This window comes from Pipra filicauda, unplaced genomic scaffold (genome assembly GCF_003945595.2).
Source record: "Pipra filicauda isolate LSUMZ 115617 unplaced genomic scaffold, ASM394559v2 scaffold8_size5757611_pilon, whole genome shotgun sequence".
Taxonomy (NCBI): Eukaryota; Metazoa; Chordata; class Aves; order Passeriformes; family Pipridae; genus Pipra; species Pipra filicauda.
The window spans coordinates 3,729,459-3,747,072 of NW_024105087.1; the positions used below are offsets into that span (position 1 = coordinate 3,729,459).

At 41.6% G+C, this 17,614-nt stretch overlaps 1 long non-coding RNA gene across 1 annotated transcript; it reads right to left on the reverse strand.

The window, feature by feature from the left end:
• Positions 1 to 260: 260 nt before the first annotated feature.
• On the reverse strand, positions 261 to 16,304 carry LOC113987933. Its single transcript, XR_005567168.1, has 5 exons — positions 15,965 to 16,304; positions 6,816 to 6,989; positions 2,843 to 2,920; positions 1,688 to 1,763; positions 261 to 401 (listed from the first exon to the last, which is right to left on the reverse strand). It is a non-coding gene; the product is annotated as an uncharacterized LOC113987933 (long non-coding RNA).
• Positions 16,305 to 17,614: the final 1,310 nt, after the last annotated feature.

Here is a 17,614-nt window from a genome sequence, read left to right on the forward strand (position 1 = left end):
TATAATCAGTCCACTGAAAAAAAAAAAGATACTCAACTTCCTAAAAGGAAGTTGGACTATTTAAATACTAACCAAGGAAAAAAATAATCTGGGTATTCATTAGATAAAAATTATCCTCAGATAAATTAATGTAAACATGAAATACATGTGGAGTGCTCTTGCCCTCAGTTAGGGCAGTGTTAAGGCCTAAGCAACTGAAAAATGGTTATTTCTACTGAGGCATGGATACTAATTTTTAGGGCCTCTATCAGTACCTTGTACATGGTGCTGTTAACAGCTTGGGAGTTGAAATCCACTGCTCCTTTTTGCTGGAGACTATGTAGGTGAAGGAAAAGCTTGGACATTGGGTTGGGAGGTCATGGTCAACCAGAGGCGCCTCTCTCTCTCCTCTCGGACTATATCTGTAATAGAAAATATACAGTGATACTCTATGTAGAGTTTTTTGCACTAGGCATAAATAGTTATCCTAGCAACTAAAAGACAATCATGCAAATCATGCCCAGAACAGCTGTGGATGCCCCATCCTTGGAAGTGTTCGAGGCCAAGCTGGATGGGGCTCTGAGCAACCTGGTCTAATGGAAGGTGTCCCTGCCCACGGCAGTGGGGTTGGAACTGGATCTTTAAGGTCCCTTCCAACCCAAACCATTCTATGATTCTATGAAGAAGTGGCTTAATTGTTTAATTAAGTTCTAAATCACCAAAACCAGACAGCAGAATTACTTAAGATAAGCTGCAAGGGGGGTGAATTATCTGACTGAATTATCCTGACTGCCTAAGTAGTCAGTGAGCAGTTAAGTGCAAGTCGTGTTGTAGCTCCAGCCCTAGAGTCTTATGATAAACTTTTGCTTAAAAGCTCAGGCCCGATCTCAACCAAAACATAAACCATCCACCTGCAATCAGCCTCTCCAGCTTCATAATCTGACAGAAAACCCCTACATGCACCCAAATAGGGGTACTAGTGTCACATGCTGATGTGCCATAAAGAGCCACTGTCCTTTGCAGCAGGTGGCTGTAACATGCCTGTAGACCTGCACGATTTTAATCAATTAACTCTCCCTTAGTATGTCTTTTCTGATACATATACCAATAGACAAATGTGATTACAGAAAACATCTCAGGTGGCACTGATCCTTTCAGGAAAAGAAGAAGTGCTCTGTTTTCATTCTGAATGTATGTACATTTTTAATATGTCATATATGTTTTCAAAAAGTAATTAACTTAAAATTGACATGTTTTTCAAGCAGAATTATTTCTTACAATTGTACACATGCCATAGTCATCATGAGCCCAGCAGAACAAGGCTTAAGAGGGACTTTGAGGGAAAAAAAAAACAAAGTAATGAACCTACAATTTTCTGTAACGCTTCACTGTAGAGGGATTTTCTACAGTAGAGGGGATGGCACCATTTATGCAGAGCCATGTTTTAAGATACACATTGTGTTAAAAGCACATCAGTTATGCTCCTAACAGACAGACATCTCCATTATATCACCCACCATCATATCTGCTGCTAATTGGCCTCCTTGTTGACAAGTCTCAGCGGCAAGGTTAAGTACTGGCTGTAAAAGCAATCTCGCCTCTTGCCCGAAGGGTCAGAGCTCAGGCAGACGGTGCAGGAGCCTGCTCGGCCTCTTCCCTGCTATATATTTTCTGAGAGCTAATAAAACACCAGTGCAATCACTCCTACCCGGAGGTCTGCCAGCCTCTACGGTGTCTGTGGAGCTGCAGCAATTGGTGTGTCATCACAGAGGCACTCGAGTCGCCTGCAAGGGAAAAGGCATCGTCTTTTGCACCAAAGTTTTAGTAACTCCCAGGGAGGCACTCAAAAAATCCCTGAAGTGACAGTTAACATTGAACATGTGGCAGCCAAGGCCTGAGCATCCAGCAGGAGCCCCCAGAAAAGGGATGGGTGTTGGGTTTAGTGTCCCATGCCCCATGAAGAGTCTTCAAGGCGACTTGTCTTGACCAAACACAAATCCACTAAGTGCTTTTAAAAACCTTCTCCCTAAAATGCTGGTGAGGGGTTGCAAGGAGCAGCCTGCTGTCTCTTTCCCTGGATGAGTGCTCCAGCTGGAGTAGGGCATTGCTGGCATCAGGCCAGTCAGGGTGAACTCAGACGGCACACATGCCTTGGCAGACCCAGGCTGAGTTAACAGGTTACACCAGAGTTCTACTTGGCTGTTGGGCTCCTTGCACAGCCCTTGGGAATGTAACACTATGTATCCTAGGAAGCCATCCAGTTGCCTGATACCAGGCAATACATCAGAAATGCAGCTGCTGGGCTTCCACATGTGCACGACAGCTGTCTTTGACCAACCTGGCAGATTTACATGTATGACTGACCAATTTAAAATAGAAAAGAAAAAAAAGGAAAAGGTAACTTAGAGCTGGAGTTGAGCAGTAGCAGGGGTGGGGGGGACAGACCAACTGGAAATGTTTCATTAAGTTTAAAAGAAAAGGAAAACAAAACAACCCCCCAAAAACCCCAACAATTTCGCAGCAGAAGAGCACAAAGTGATAGTCTGGCATCTTTTTTGTGGCCTGTGGAAGCCCCTGCAGCCTATTTCCCTACTTTAAAATGGGAGAGGGCTTTCCATGCTAGGAGGTGGCTTTGCTTTGTTTTGGTTTGCCTTTTTTTTTTTAATTGTTTCATTTCCCTTCCCCTTAACCATGATTAAAATGCAACATATGACACAACTCTGAAGAAAAAAAAACACCAAACAAAAACCACGCAAAACCCCCAGCTAATGAAAAAAGACTTCAAGTTCCTGTACTATCCTCTGCTGTTTGCATTTAGTTCTGCTCTACTTTACTTTTCAGACCTCTACTTTCTATCACATACCTTTTTATATCCAGCACTTCTCAGGCAGCATTTCACTGGAAGTGTAAACTTTGGATTGTTACTCTTCTGGGAAGGTGCCTGTTTAAATAAAGAAGAGAAAAATGCTCTCTCACTGAGCCCCTAGACCTTCCTGCCAATGTTTGCAGCACAGCCTAAAGTGACCAAAACCAAAAATAGGCCTCACTTTCTGGCTGGTCAAAAAACCATCAGATTCTTTCTTGATTCTTTCCCTGTTATTTAAGACTGGAATGTTCATTCACACGCCAGACCGAAGAATTTGTTTTTTAACAGATTTAACAGGAAGCCAGTTGGGAGGGTCAAAGCTGTAACTAATGTGCTCACACATAGTTGAGTAGGACTGTGGAACCATAAATTGCAGGACTGCAGGAAGGAATAGGAGCATGTTTTCCTGGTTTGCTCTCACTGCCTCCTTAAGCGCATTGCCACAAATAATCACATGAGCCTGGTCTAGCCCCTTCTCAGGAAAGGCACCTCCACACCACCACACAGCTCACCCTCTGTAGTGTCATGCACACAGAGCTTGCCTGGGGACTGAGAGCAAGTGCTCCTTGAGAAGAAAGCAAAAAGTCATTTGGCTTCCTTGTAGGACTAACTTCTCTAAAACCCTGTGAGGAGTATAATGCAGAATTTCTTGATAGAACCAGCAAAATAAATTATGACAAACTATACATGTCTTGTACTCCTTGAGTGCAGGGATCAAAACTTTTCTGATATCTAGACTTTCAGTACACAGTGTACAATTGCATTCCATCACAGTTAGAAGCAGTAGTTGTTTTAGCAATAAAATCACATAATCTTTTCTTCCTGAAACTGTGAAAAAATTTAAATGGTATGAGACTATAAGTAAAGTTGCAGGAGAGCTCCTTTCATCGGTATGATTCTGAAATAATATGCATACATTGGTGGCTGTCACTCATTCCAGTGACACTTTTAAAATGTACCAGAATAGCTCTATTCACAGGTGTTACCAGAGCAATGCCCATTTGCACCCTTAATATTTAGTAAGGGAGCATTAAGACTTCATGTTTTTATACTTATAGCTACCTACTTTTAATGGGACTGCGTACCTAGAACTTAATGAAAAAATCTAAATATAATGTCAATGTGATTTAAAAATATGCACTGCATCTTTTAAGTTGACATTTCAATTAAAAATAAATAAGATCCAGTTAAATGGTGATACTGTGCTAAGATTGCATTTTTACCAGTCAAGTTTTATTCTTACTCAAAGTGACAGATTTCTCTAAGATAGAGTCAGGAAGTTCAGTCCTCTGGCCACTCAAACCAGGAAAATATAATCAAGGGGGCATTTAAACACTTCCCAAAATTGGGGCATCACATTTTACGGATAAATGTATTTCATAGAATCATTAAGGTTGGAAAAGACCTCCAAGATCAAGTCTAACCATCAACCAAACACCACCACATCAACTAAACCATAGCAATAAGTGCCATCTCCAGTCGTTTCTTGAACACTTCCAGAGATGGAACTACCTTTCAGGTAGTTGTAGAGAGCAATAACGGCTCCCCTGACCTCCTTTTCTCCAAACTAAACAACCTCAGCTCCCTCAGCTGCTCCTCATAGGACTTACCCTGCAGACCCTTTCCCAGTCCCATTGCCCTTCTCTGGACACGCTCCAGCACCTCAGTATCTTTCCTGCAGTGAGAGTAGCTTGGTTAGCTCTTCCACCAGCTCCCTCAGAACCCCTGGATGAATCCCATCTGGTCCTGTAGACCTGTGAGTGTCTAAGTGGCACAGCAGGTAACTAAATCTAAGACTGGAATGTCTTAAGACCCCCCTCCTGGATTGCAGGGGGTCTATTCTGCTCCCCATCCCTCTCTACCAACTCAGGGGGTGGCTGCCCTGGGGATAACCAGTCTTTCTGTTGAGGACTCAGGCAAAGAAGGCATAAAGTACCTCAGCATTTTCCTCATTCTTGGTTACAATGTTCCCCTCCACATCCAATAAAGGATGGAGATTTTCCTTGGATCTCCTTTTGTTGTTAACGTATTTATAAAAACATTTTTTATTATATTTCACAGCAGTGGCCAGATTGAGTTCTAGCTGAGCTTTCACCTTTCTAATTTTCTCTCTACGTGACTTAACAACACCCTTGTACCCTTTTCTGAGTTGTCTGCCCCATCTTCCAAAGGTCATAAATTCTTTTTTTTCCCTCCCCAAGTTCCAGTAAAAGCTCCCTATTCAACCAGGCTGATGGTCTTCCCCGTCGTCACGTTGTTACTTTCCTGTGGATAGTCTATTAAAGCTAATAACTGCATATTAAATTTTAATTCACATCCAATTTTAACAGGAAAGCAATGCCACATGCCCTGCAAAAGTTTATTGTACACATCTACACGTGTGTACCTACCGTCTAAAGCTCTTCCAAGTACCTGCTTTAACTTGGTTGCAGCAGCTCTGCTTTACGACAGTGAGCCGACCCGTGTGCTCAGTTCAACTTGTGTAACAAGGAATTAAATAGGGATAAAAGCATCCAATCATGTTTTCTTCTAAGAGCTATTTGGTTAATTAAGGTCCCTTTGCTGCTGCCATAGTAATCACATCTGACATATCCCTAACGAGACTGCACGAGACGTAAGTACTTTATGACACAGAGGGAGGACTGAGTTGTTGTCACCAACTCTGGTCTTTTCTTTAAAACTACTCATATCTTCAGCACCTTGTTGTTCCACAAGTTACACGTAACCCCAGTATGTAAGAAGTACTTTGTTTGCTGCAGTCATACACGAAATTACCCCACACTGCTTGCGCTGCAAACACAGCTCCTGATTAGCCTTCCCCAAGCTATTTTATGGGTGCCTTGAGCCGGATGGTCCCACTCCGTTTGCTCTCACCACAAGTATGGAGAGGCCACTCCATACTTGTGAACATCACTGTCATCCTCCTCTGGCCCTCTCCACTTACATGAAAAGCTCATTCTGCTCACAGTTCACCTCCACGACTGGTAAAAGGGTTGACCCTGCTAGATGAACCCATTCATTTCTCAATTCCAACCAGTATCCTGTTCTCAGGGTAAATGCTACTGACTAAACTTCAGGAGAAAGAATAATTTAAAAAAAAATAAATAAAATCCATAAATTGGGATTTCTCAGAGGTTTCTTCCAGTAGAATGTTTTGCTGTCACAGACAAGCTTTAAAAGACACAGGAATTTCCTCGGTTGTGGCTCCTGACAATAAGCACTACTGCCCATCTTTTAACCGACTGCCCTTGGATTTGGTTCCCAAATTCCTGTACACAGAGAGTTTTTCTTGAGCAATCTGTAGAAACTGGACATTTTCCATCAGGATTTTTGATTCTGTCACTGTAACAAGCCAGTTCCTCAACTTTTATATTTCCAATTGGCAGCACAAGTCACATAAGTGTTGTCATTAGTTTTTTGTCACCTAATCAATAACTTGTCAAGATCCAAGCTCTCATTTGGTGGCAGATACTTCAAGAATCCTCCACATTTAGAGAGTCAAAACAGAACAGGTGGGGTATGTTGCTGTACAGTTCAGAAAATGTTTCCCATTTAACTTTTTTAGTTTCCTGGGCTAGTCTAAGAGAGAAACAAAGACGCCTAACTTTTAATGACCAAATGAAAATAAAGATCACCTAAAACTGTCACTGGCAGCCAAGGAAAGGCCAGGACTCTGAAGTATCCAGTGGGAATGTTTCCTAGCTGCCCTAGGCCTGCACGGTTCAAAGCTTGCTCTTGGCACTGCCAAATGACCAGGGACTACCTCCTCCCAAGTCATCTGCCAATTCATGACAGGTCAAAAACTCAAAAGAAATCCCTTAGCTCTGCAGCTCTTTGTAGAAACCTCAAAAAGAAAGGCTATTTACCTCTAATTCCTCTGAGATCTCCTGTCTGTATCTATGTTGACATTGAATTTACTGTGCAAACACTGAAAGCCAGAGAACTTCCACCCCAGCAGAAGTGCACATACCTTGTCTCCTCTTGCTCTATTCTTTCTGTGGGTGTGTCCAGTTTCTCACTTGTAACAAGTTGCAATGTCCTAACAAACTCAGATCAATTATCTTGCTTCCCCAGTAAGACTGCCAAGTCCCTCACATCTTCTCATCACAGGCTTTCTGAGGGGGACTTTCTGAAGACTTCTTTCCTGTTAACAAAAAAAAAAAAAAAAAAAGGGGGAAAAGCACCTGCAACATCCAATAGCACAAATAATATTGTTAGTCAAGTGAAATCTGAAATCTTATAGCATCCCGAGGAAGCATTCAACTTGCCTTGTTTACTCTTCCTTCTTGGCAATAAACAGGACAACCAATGAAGAAAGTTACCCTCAAGGAAAGATTCCCTGCCACCTCTTTCAAAGGTCTTTGAAAGATCTCCTGGGAAGGTGGGAAACCTCCTACCCACAGACACAGGCCAGACTGCTGCTAAGCAGAGGAAGAAAGTCTCACCCTTTTCAACTCCAGCAGGCAGTCTGGGACACTGGGCAGAGACAGTCCAAGATAAGGCAGCAGCCTGTCCACACACCAGCATCTGCCCACACCCATACATCTTGAGGCTTTCTTGGTAATTAGCAGTTTCTCTTACTAATGGACAATCAAGCGTGTGCTGGAGGCCATCCAGTCTTTGGCTCATTAAAGGGAGGACCTGAGATTGGCAATAAAACTCCCTAGGAGATTCTAATCAAAGACCTGCAGGAGGGTCTGAAACCAACCCTTTCTCACCAGCAAGCTCAATGTGGCTGTGCCCTGACAGAGCCTGCAAGTTGTTTTGGACATGAGCGGCGTCAGAAAATAGAATAATGCAGCTTAACTAGGAAACAGGTATTGCATCCTCCATGTCTCACAGGTTGGCCCTGAAGTAAAGGAAGTGTTTTTTCTTAATTTATAAGGCATGGAAGTTAACCTCAAGGTACTTCCAGTTCCAAATATGGTTCTTTTTTCCTGATAATGATCAAAGAGTGCACTGTAATTCAAACCCACATCCTGGAAAGGCGAACAGCAGACAGCCACACCAACTGCTCAGGGCGCCTGCTTCCAGTGATCTACCCTCCTCCTTGCAGATGTCAGAAGTATATATATGAAGAAATAATGTCAGAAGATGAACACGTTCTGTGAGTAATTATCCATCCTCATCCCCTGCCTGCACATCTTGTTTTGTCTGTGCTGCCACTGTAGCATATACACCCTCAACTATACATGATTTCTTTAACTCAAAACATGAATTAATGCAAGCACACTAAATACCACGGTATGGTGACTTTTTTAACACATTAAAAATAAAAACTATTTTCTTTCTTTCTTGCAGGAAGAAACAGCAGACAACCCATGTCAGCAGCCAAATTAAAAAAAAATCTTTCTGAACAAAAGGTGCTCTTTTCTAGAGACTTGGGCTCAGTCATCACCTCCAGATCTAATGGACTGCAGCTTCTTCAGCTTTTGGGAAATACAATTTGGCAGTCTGCAGAGGAAGATTTATTTTTATTTACACACATCTATAAATAAAGACTGCATACTGTAGCATCAGCCAGTCAGATGCACGATAGAAGTTCACCTTCTTTTGAAGAGAAACACTCAGGATTATAGTGTGGATCCTTTTCTGACTGCAGCTGAAAAATGCACCTTCCCTTATCTACCAGTGGTGAAGAGGACTGCACCTGTCAGGTGCCTCTCACTGCCAGGACTGCAGCCTGCCCTCTCAGGCAGAAGCCAGAAGACAGTGATGCAAAGATACTGAGGGGAAGGAAATGAAAGAGAAGAGCTTTGCAAAAGTGGGACTTTGCCCTTAGTAATTAAAAGTAGCATGGATTTCAAACCAGCTCTAACAACTTTCCATCTACAGACAGAAGGAAGGAAAAGGGGAACAATTCACTGTCAAAAAGATTGTAGAGATACACCTTCATGAGAATCTTAAAGTATGAGCAAAAGGAAGTCTTGAGGGATGGATAGTTTTAGCAAGGTCAAACCATGTAAACAAAAGATATCAAGGAAAAAAAACCCAGGGAGGTGGGGGGGAGCGGAAAGGGTCCAAATGGATTTAAATCTATTTTGGGCTACAGAAAACAGGTTTGCTGACTAAGCGCAATGCCTTGAACTACTTAACCACAAACAAGCCTCTTGAAAAACAGTTATGTCCATAAAGTTATTCACACAACAGCTGCGACTCCTAATTTTTCCAGCCCTGTATCTTCTCCAGCTACAAAACATTTTATATCCCCAGTAGTTCTTGCCGATCGCAAAGCAGTGAAAAAGCCCTTGTCAAAAACAAATCAGAAGTGCAGAACCTCGAAGGAATTGGACCAGAGACAATCAATTTAGAATTCTGCTCACCATTTTGTTTAGCACATTCTCCCTGGTTCTGAGTAGCCCAATATGCTTCTGAAGGACCATGGAGCAGTTTCACATATCGAGGAGGGTAAAAAAAAGATGGTAACAAGTGGTTGTTCTTTTTACCTTCGCTGTAAATCTGAGGATAACACACAGGGCACCACATCAATGCCAAACAAGTGCAGGCAGATATACAGTGTGCTGCTTGCCCTGATCAAGCCACAGAGCAGCAGGAAAAAAATAAGGCTCTCTGGCAAGACATAAAAATACTCAAATCTGTTGTAAGTAGAAGTCCAGTTTTAAGGAGGTCTGAACTCTCCTAACTCCAGAAAAACATCACCACTACCTAGACAGAGTAAGCCAACCCACAGATCCCAAACAGCCCTATAGCAGATGCAGATTTCAGCTGGTAATGTGAGCAGCATTTTGAGGAGCAGTGTGGGGCAAGAATGCTATTCACCAAGACTGGGAAAAAAACCCCACACATTCAAATCAGCTCAAACTGAATCTTTGATAGAGGCAACATGATAGTTGTATCTTGGTGAGGTTTTAGAGAGAAATAAAGAATTTCTGAGGAAGTACAACTACCCCCATGTAAACTATCCAGGAACATAAAGTTTACACAGTAGGCAATCTAATCACCCATGCTGTGATTGCTTTGCTTTAAGTCCAGAAGACTGGGTGAGGGACCACAAAATCTATGGGTTGTTTAATGTCATGCTTGGTGTTAAAATACTATACGTTTTGACAGATGAGGAAAGCTGAGGACTGACAGCTATTTCCCTAACTCTTGGACAGGATTCATAAAAAGAGGCACCACAAAGTCATCTGATGCCAGAAAATACAAACCACACAGACCTTGAAACCTCCCTTTCTGCCAAAAGAACTCAAGCTTTGCACTGCCCAGGAGCATGAACTGACTCTCTCTCTCTCTAAAGGGATCATTTGTCTCTTCTTTTATAGGATGTTTTAGTCAGGTCTCTCTAGAGTCCCCTAGTAAGGGAGGCAGATGTACTCAGTACTCAATGCTGAAATTATGGAGCCATCAACATTTGCCATGAATTATTTGGCATCAATCACAAGAGACTTTTTTCTCTCTCTCTCTCCTTGAAAGTACAGTTTTTCCTATGTGGGACTGTTTGACTATATCTGGCTGACTTGATCATTAGGAAAAATGATCACAGGATGTCTGATCAAGCACCAAACAATAACATTTACAATTCAATCTCTGATCAGTCAACTTTGTTCATGAAAACTCAACTGTGGTTTAAAAAAACAAAACAAAACAAAACAAAACAAAACAAACAAACAAACAAAAACAACAAAAAACAAACCTCAAAAACTCTGAGTCCACTAGAAAATAGTTAAACAGATTAATTAGTAAAAAAAAAAACCAAACAAAAACCACCACCAACAACAAAACCACAAAAACCATCCCACAATTCAGTACCAATAACAAACTAGATAGGGAACATCTACATTGTTTTTTCAAAGCAATAATTATTATGACTGCACTTCTGAGAATCAAACAGAGCAAACTCTCCAGTGTTTTGACCTCCAGAAGGTCATGTTCACAAGTCAGTGACCATAAGAGCCAAGCTGGCATTCCCATGCCCACAACAACAGATCCGATTACTTCAACCAACATGCATTAAAAAGCAAATGCAGCACATAAAGCTCCCATTGTTTCCTTAATTCAAATACATATATCCACAGAAACAAAGAGGAGAGAACAGCACCCTTGCCATTTCTGTATCTTACACGTGCTCTGCTTCTTTACTTTCCTTACATATTTTGTTTTCCACCTTTTCTTCCCCTTGTATTTACCTGTTTGGAAACACTTACTCCACCCGAACTCAAACCAAAACGGGGCTGAGTACATTGATTTGATACCTATTTGCTTTGTGAATGTTGTTCTTTTCACCATTATTCACTGCAATTCTTCAGATTTGGCTAAGACAAAATACCATTTTGTTCCTCTCTCAATTGTAGATGCAGATCCAGGTGCTCGGTAAAAAAATAAATTTGTTTATACTTACTACTTTTGAATTTGCTGAATAACCTAGCAGTTCAAATAATTCATTTTGAGAAGAAACAGAAATCTTCAGTATGTACATTGCTGAAGTAATAAAGTTCAAAGGGGATCAAGAGCATTTTATAACAAGCAGATTAAGATAAAAATTTACAAGATCCAACAATAACTACCAAATATCCTATCCCCAAGGTCACTTGAGGAATGGCTGGGACCAAATCTCAATGAAAACCCCTTCACAAGTATTCAGCATCCTCTACCCTGTCCCACTGGGTGGGGACTGGGTTTGCCTTCCTCCCTGGAAGGCCTAAGACCATCACCAAATCTGGCAGCTCTGTGGGCTCCCGTGCTTGCACCTCAGCTCCTGCAGTGCCCAGGTATGACAGCGCTGCCTGTGTCTCACACAACACAGGGACAATGTTGCCACCAAAATCCTCCATCACCTCCGTATTCTCCTTGGGCAGGCAGAGGAGCTGTGCTGACCTGAAAGGGGAGCTGAATGTGCAGCTTAATGTGGCTGCTAATCGGGAGGCTATTTATGCCTACTTTGTAAATGTCCCTATTTACTTTAAATAAAGCTGTGTTAGAAGAGCCAAAACAAAAATACCTCTCCGGAGTGTAGTAGACAAAACTTACTGTGAAAGTGATATTGCTGCAGAAAAATATGATGTAGCCCGTTTTGCAAGGTTGCTAAATTATGTATTATTAAGGGCAGTACACAGTGACCTATTAATACATCTAGAGCCCTTTGTTACCCTATTATCAATAACAAACCTTCTGTACTATTTTGGGAAATGACCTTTCTCCACAGCATGGTGTAGCATGAGCCGGGAACCTCCTGGGCTGTAATTCCAGCCCCACCATTGACTTGCTGCATGATGAGGAAAAGTTGCTTTAACCTCCCAGGTGCTGTTTCTTTTTCTGTACAGTTGTTGTGACACTCACCTACCTCTGAGTTCAGTGGACTGCCTTACTCAGTTCAAATATTTGAGCAGAGCTCTGAGGATGCAAAATGCCAGATCAGCGTGACACGTTGCTACAGCTGCTTAAGGATTTTAACACAATAGAAATTCAGCTGCAGCTGGAAGAACATACTGTGCAGAGCTACAAGATTCCTCTTTCACAGGTGAGAACTTACAGCCACCAGCTTTAGGCTACAAGTCACCACCAAGTAACATTTAACTTGTCACAGTGATTTCAGCTACAGAGTTTCTCAACACACAAGAAAGAAAATCTCAGTACTTGTTGACACCTCCACGGCAGCAGAATTCAGGGTAATGTTAACAATCCACATAATGGCAAAGGATACACCTAAAATAACAGCATACAGAGACCATAGGATGAGAATTACTGGGACAAGTGGAACACACAGTGGATACTCAGTTGATGCAGACTGGGACATTTCAAATGTCAAAAAAATAAAAGTTGGGTTATAGGAAGTTAGAGATTAAAAAAATAGAGCAGAGATTGTAACAACACCAGCTCTTTCTCTCTCTCTCTCTAAGTAAATAAAAGTCATGACTAAATGAAGTCATTCTGAAAACATGAATTATTTCATATGCATATTTCATTTGCTTTGCCAGAATATTCCCAGGCTTGAACCCCTCAAATTGCAGTAACAGGTGGGAAACATTTACAAATTACAGGAACGTGCATAAGCACACAGTAAAACTATAGGAAGGCTATATTCCCAACTTAGAATAAACCAATCACATAAGTCTTTTCTGAGGGGCAGAGATCAATTTGTTTTCAACATCTCAGTTCTCTCCTGCCTCACTACAAAAGAAAAGTCTAAATACCAAGAGTATTTGAGAGTTGTCTAATAACTCTCTTTAATAATTTCACCAACGGCTTCCAAATAAAATTTACTTTGTGGTTTGAAACCCATCCTGCTGGAGGAAATTCCATTCCTCCAGTCCTTTGTAATTGACAGCACAACTCAAATTCCTAAATCTGCATCCCTAATTCTTCAGAAATAAAGTGAGTTTCCCAGCATGGAAAGACTTAACCTGAAAGCCACAACACTGCACCCATATTTATGTGAAGAAGTTCCCAGGGTGAACACTATTCTTCCATCACGATGATCCTCACATGCCCTCAAAAACTCCTTAATTATTATTTAAAAAGCACTTTGTTTTAGAGACAGATAGTAATATATTTGACATGGGTGTCCAAGCATGGCATGATTCAAGTTTTATAAGAATTAAATTATTGCAGTTATTGAAATCTATGTTTGATTTTAATATTTCATATGTCTCTACTGACAGATTTCCTTTATTGATCCTAATTAGCAGTGCTCAGAGACAGCTTTTTCAGGTTCTTCAGACTGAACTATGGCAAAATTTTAGACCTGGACTATGGATACATGGATATACAGAAAACAAAGGGCAGGAAAACGCATTTCTTAGTGGTTGAGTATAAATGTTAGGAAACAAAAGGGGCATTCCCTCTCCTGGGCAGAAAGCTCTGACTGAGAGGAACACCTTGATGTGAACACAGAGGTCCTGATGGCCACTTTTGCTGCTAAAACTTATTCTTGCAACATCTTGGATTTTTTTTTTTTTTTTAAACTCACGTACTTCATCGAAAAAAGTTGAAATTCCATCCATGGCCCGAGATCAGCGCGGGATGAAAGGCCAAGGAGGCCTTTTACCAGCGCATTCCAGCCCGCCTTGAGGCGGGGCACCGGCATCCTGGAGGCAGCGGAGGTACCGCGGCGAAGGGCCGAGCGCTGCTATACAGCACCATCTAAGGGCTCTCTACAGGTACTGCTGAGGGGACCTATGGGCTGAGCCCTATGGACTGCGGCTGAGATCCAGGCACGGGAATGCGGCTCCTCCCAGCCGGGCTCCCGGTCACACTCGCTGCCCTCACACCGCTGCCGTCACAGCAAAAAGCTCTGAGCAATTGATTCCACCACTGCTTCATCAAGAACCATCTAGAAAATTAAGTTACCCAGAAGCTGGCTGAGGAATAATTTTCAGAATAACAGGATTTATCTGTGGCACCGGTAGCAATTTGCTTCTCTCTTTGGCAACGTCTCAGAGCACAAACAAAGTGGTTTATTATTAACACTCTAGATTTAGGCACAGGAGGAGAGAAAATGTTATGGCTTTTAGATTTGGAAACTAAAAACCAAGACTATCCTTAATTCTATCCAGCTTGCGCAATATTTAAATATCTGTTTCAGGTTTTCAATGCAAAATTCTTTTTCTTCATAATTTATACAAGCCTTTCTCATAAAAATCTCTTCTTATGGGGTGATTTTGTCATGCAGTCTATATGAGGAAATGCCACACTAGCCTGAGGATCCCCTTAGCCCAGCCTTAATCTCTAAGAGGAACCAAGAGAGAAAAAAGAAAAATTATGAAACCAAAAGCATTCAAACTGTCCCTCAGAAATGTCTTTGCACTTCAGATTCAAATGTTCAGAAACGTTAGATGATAGCTATCCAGACCAGACTAATGCACAGGATCTGTGCGTGTCTCCACAGCAATGTTTTCTAAGATGAAAGAACTGGTAGTGGGCCGAACAGGATTATTTTAATGACCCCGTTTTCCCTCTGAAATTTCCTGTTTCATTGCATATGAAATTTACCACCCCAAAAATGGAAAACTGACTCATCTAATGGGACAAAACTCAGCCACAGCCTGTGTTCCAGGACCCTTATTCAATCATGTGTAAGGCACGGGCTCAAATGCTGACCTTTCCTGACCTTGGGGTGTGGAGGGTCAGTAGCATTTCTAATATAAGAAAGTGCACAGCAAGGAATTGAGTGGGGTGGAAATGGGTGTGTGGAGCAGCGTCTTCCAGCTAAACTGAAAGCCACGTGCATTTTGCAAGACATGAAACCAGGACTTTCAACACATGATAGTTCAAAATAACTCGAATAATAATCCAAATACCAAAATAGTCTCGGTACAGAAATAAAGCATTCAGTGGCTTTTAAGTTGTCCTAGTGCTGTACAGCGGACATGGTCTGCCCAGTTGTTGCAGATGTGGAAATGACAGCACCAAAGAGTCCCACAGTAAAGACTTTTTCACTTATAAGAGAATGCCACATTCTAACAGATAGTGAAAAGGAAAACCAAAGGATAACAGTATTTGAATTTACTTACAGTTTGAAACATTCATTTTCAAATCTGCTCAGGTTCTATTTCCACTGCATGCAGAAAGAACCAGTCAGGTTATAAGTGCTACATCACAGCACTTAAAAACAACAAAAAGGGTTTTTTTACTTTTACTGAAACTGTTTTTGATCTGTAGCTCTTGTCCTATGTTCCCTACTTCTGTAAATCAGAAGTTAAGAACATGGCTTCAGTTACTTGTTTTGAGTCCTGCAGATATCAAATATTAGCAGCTGCTGTTCAGTGAAGACAGACAAATCATATTCACAGCTCAAAATAAAGAAATCCTGTTTTGGTGAACAGTTTGCTCTGTTCAGCAAGCAAGGGTGTGAAAAGTCATTCCTCTTAGTTCAGTTAGACTAACAATATACAGTTTGGAATTAAGGTGAAACAAGCAACTTACTCTTTGCACTTATTTTACAGGCTCTGCCAGATTTGATCAGACAAAAACCACACATTCGGTGCAGATCCCTAATCATTTTCAAACACATTCAATAACCCTCCTAGTTCAGCTTGTGAAATCCCTTCTAAAAGATGTAAACCAGGAAATTCTTAGCACCCTAATTTCCTTTTCCTCTATGGATTATTTTCCCTACCCTAAAATACTTGGAAAGCTTCTCTAAATAAGAATAAACCTTACTGTGACGGCCGAAGTCTGTTTCTCCTTCCATGAGAGGAGGGTCTGACACCACGGTCTGAGAATCGGCTCAGCTCTTTTTCCCGAAAAACAGCAGGATACACCTTAGCATGGTTGACTTGTCTCTAAACTTCTCATCCTCCACATCTTCCTAGGATGGTGCCTGCTTTATTCTAAGATTTGATGAGAGAGAGAAGGAAGACCAGAGGGCAAAGGTAACAAAGAGGTCAAGAAGAGACGGTTTCCCTCAGACACTGCTAACAGACACCGAGCAACAGTTTCACACGACTTCAGAACCCCTTGTTCCCTGCTGGTGATCTCTGTCCAAGCCTGGGTTCACCGAGGTTACAGGAAAAGAAAAGGTTGTACTTTTGTTGATCAACGCTGCTAGGCAACGAGCAACGAGCCATAAAAAAAAACCCCTGACATTACTCCTGTCTTCTGCTGGTGGCAATTAGAGAACTGCAAACGGGATCGCAGATTCAGGGCCGAGAGGAACCCGCTTTCGTGTGGCTGCGTAACGCTACGGGCCACGCAGTCCACGGAGCATCTTCTCATTATACACACATTGCACATCCCCAGCCATTGCAGTCCGCACAGTGCAGGCCAGCCCAGCCATCTGAAGTTGTAAGAGCCTTGGGGTTCTAACAGGTTATAATCTTTAGGTTGTAGTAGTCACTTGCAATTGAAGAAACAGAGCAAAAATTGTGTTAATCCCTGATTAACCTCATGAATATTTGGGTAACGTTAAAAGGTGCGTAAGTAAAGCCTTTTTTAGGCTACTCTACCAGTGGAAGAGAAGAAAGAGAAAATGAAGACATAGTAACATACAGCAGGAACTCACTCTGCCATAGTATTTTAAGGAAAAAGACAGGAACCTCATCACGCATTCGGAAAAGTGAAAATTTTGACTTCTTTCTTACATGTAAACTATCATTTATGCAAACTACAAGAACTTCTAACTATTCTCCACTTAGCCCAAAATCACAAACAAACCCACCCAGTTCCAACAAGTGTCACATCAGACTGGTCCCATGGAACATACAAATCCTTAGAAGAATCATAGAATCATAGAATCGATTGGGTTGGAAAAGACCTCCGAGATCATCGAGTCCAACCATTGGTCCAAATCCAGTCCATTTACTAGATCATGGCACTCAGTGCCACGTCCAATCTGCGTTTAAAAATCTCCAGGGACAGTGAATCCACCACCTCTCTGGGCAGCCCATTCCAATGCCTGATTAAGAAAGGGAATTGAATTTATAACTTTTGTAAGCCTCACACAGCAAATGCTCTGGATCACACCATTTTCTGTGACTTGCCAGTGAATTATTCAAGATAATTCTTATGCTCCCATGGGAGGAAAGAGAAAAATAGACATTCTTCTGGCTGCTCCATAACATACCTTCTCCACACACTGCCATCTGTGTCAGCTCCCCTTTTCCTTGCTTGTTCACCAGCTGAACCATACCTTGTTATGGCAGCAGGGAATGGAGTATGTCATCTTTCCATTCTAAATACGTACTAATTGCTTATGAATTTTCAATTTTGAAATTTTTATTCTCAATCCACAAGTTTGGTTAATGTTCTATCATGAGGCAGGTGGATTATTTTTAAATAAACTGTAAGGAATATAACCATGGAACATCTGAA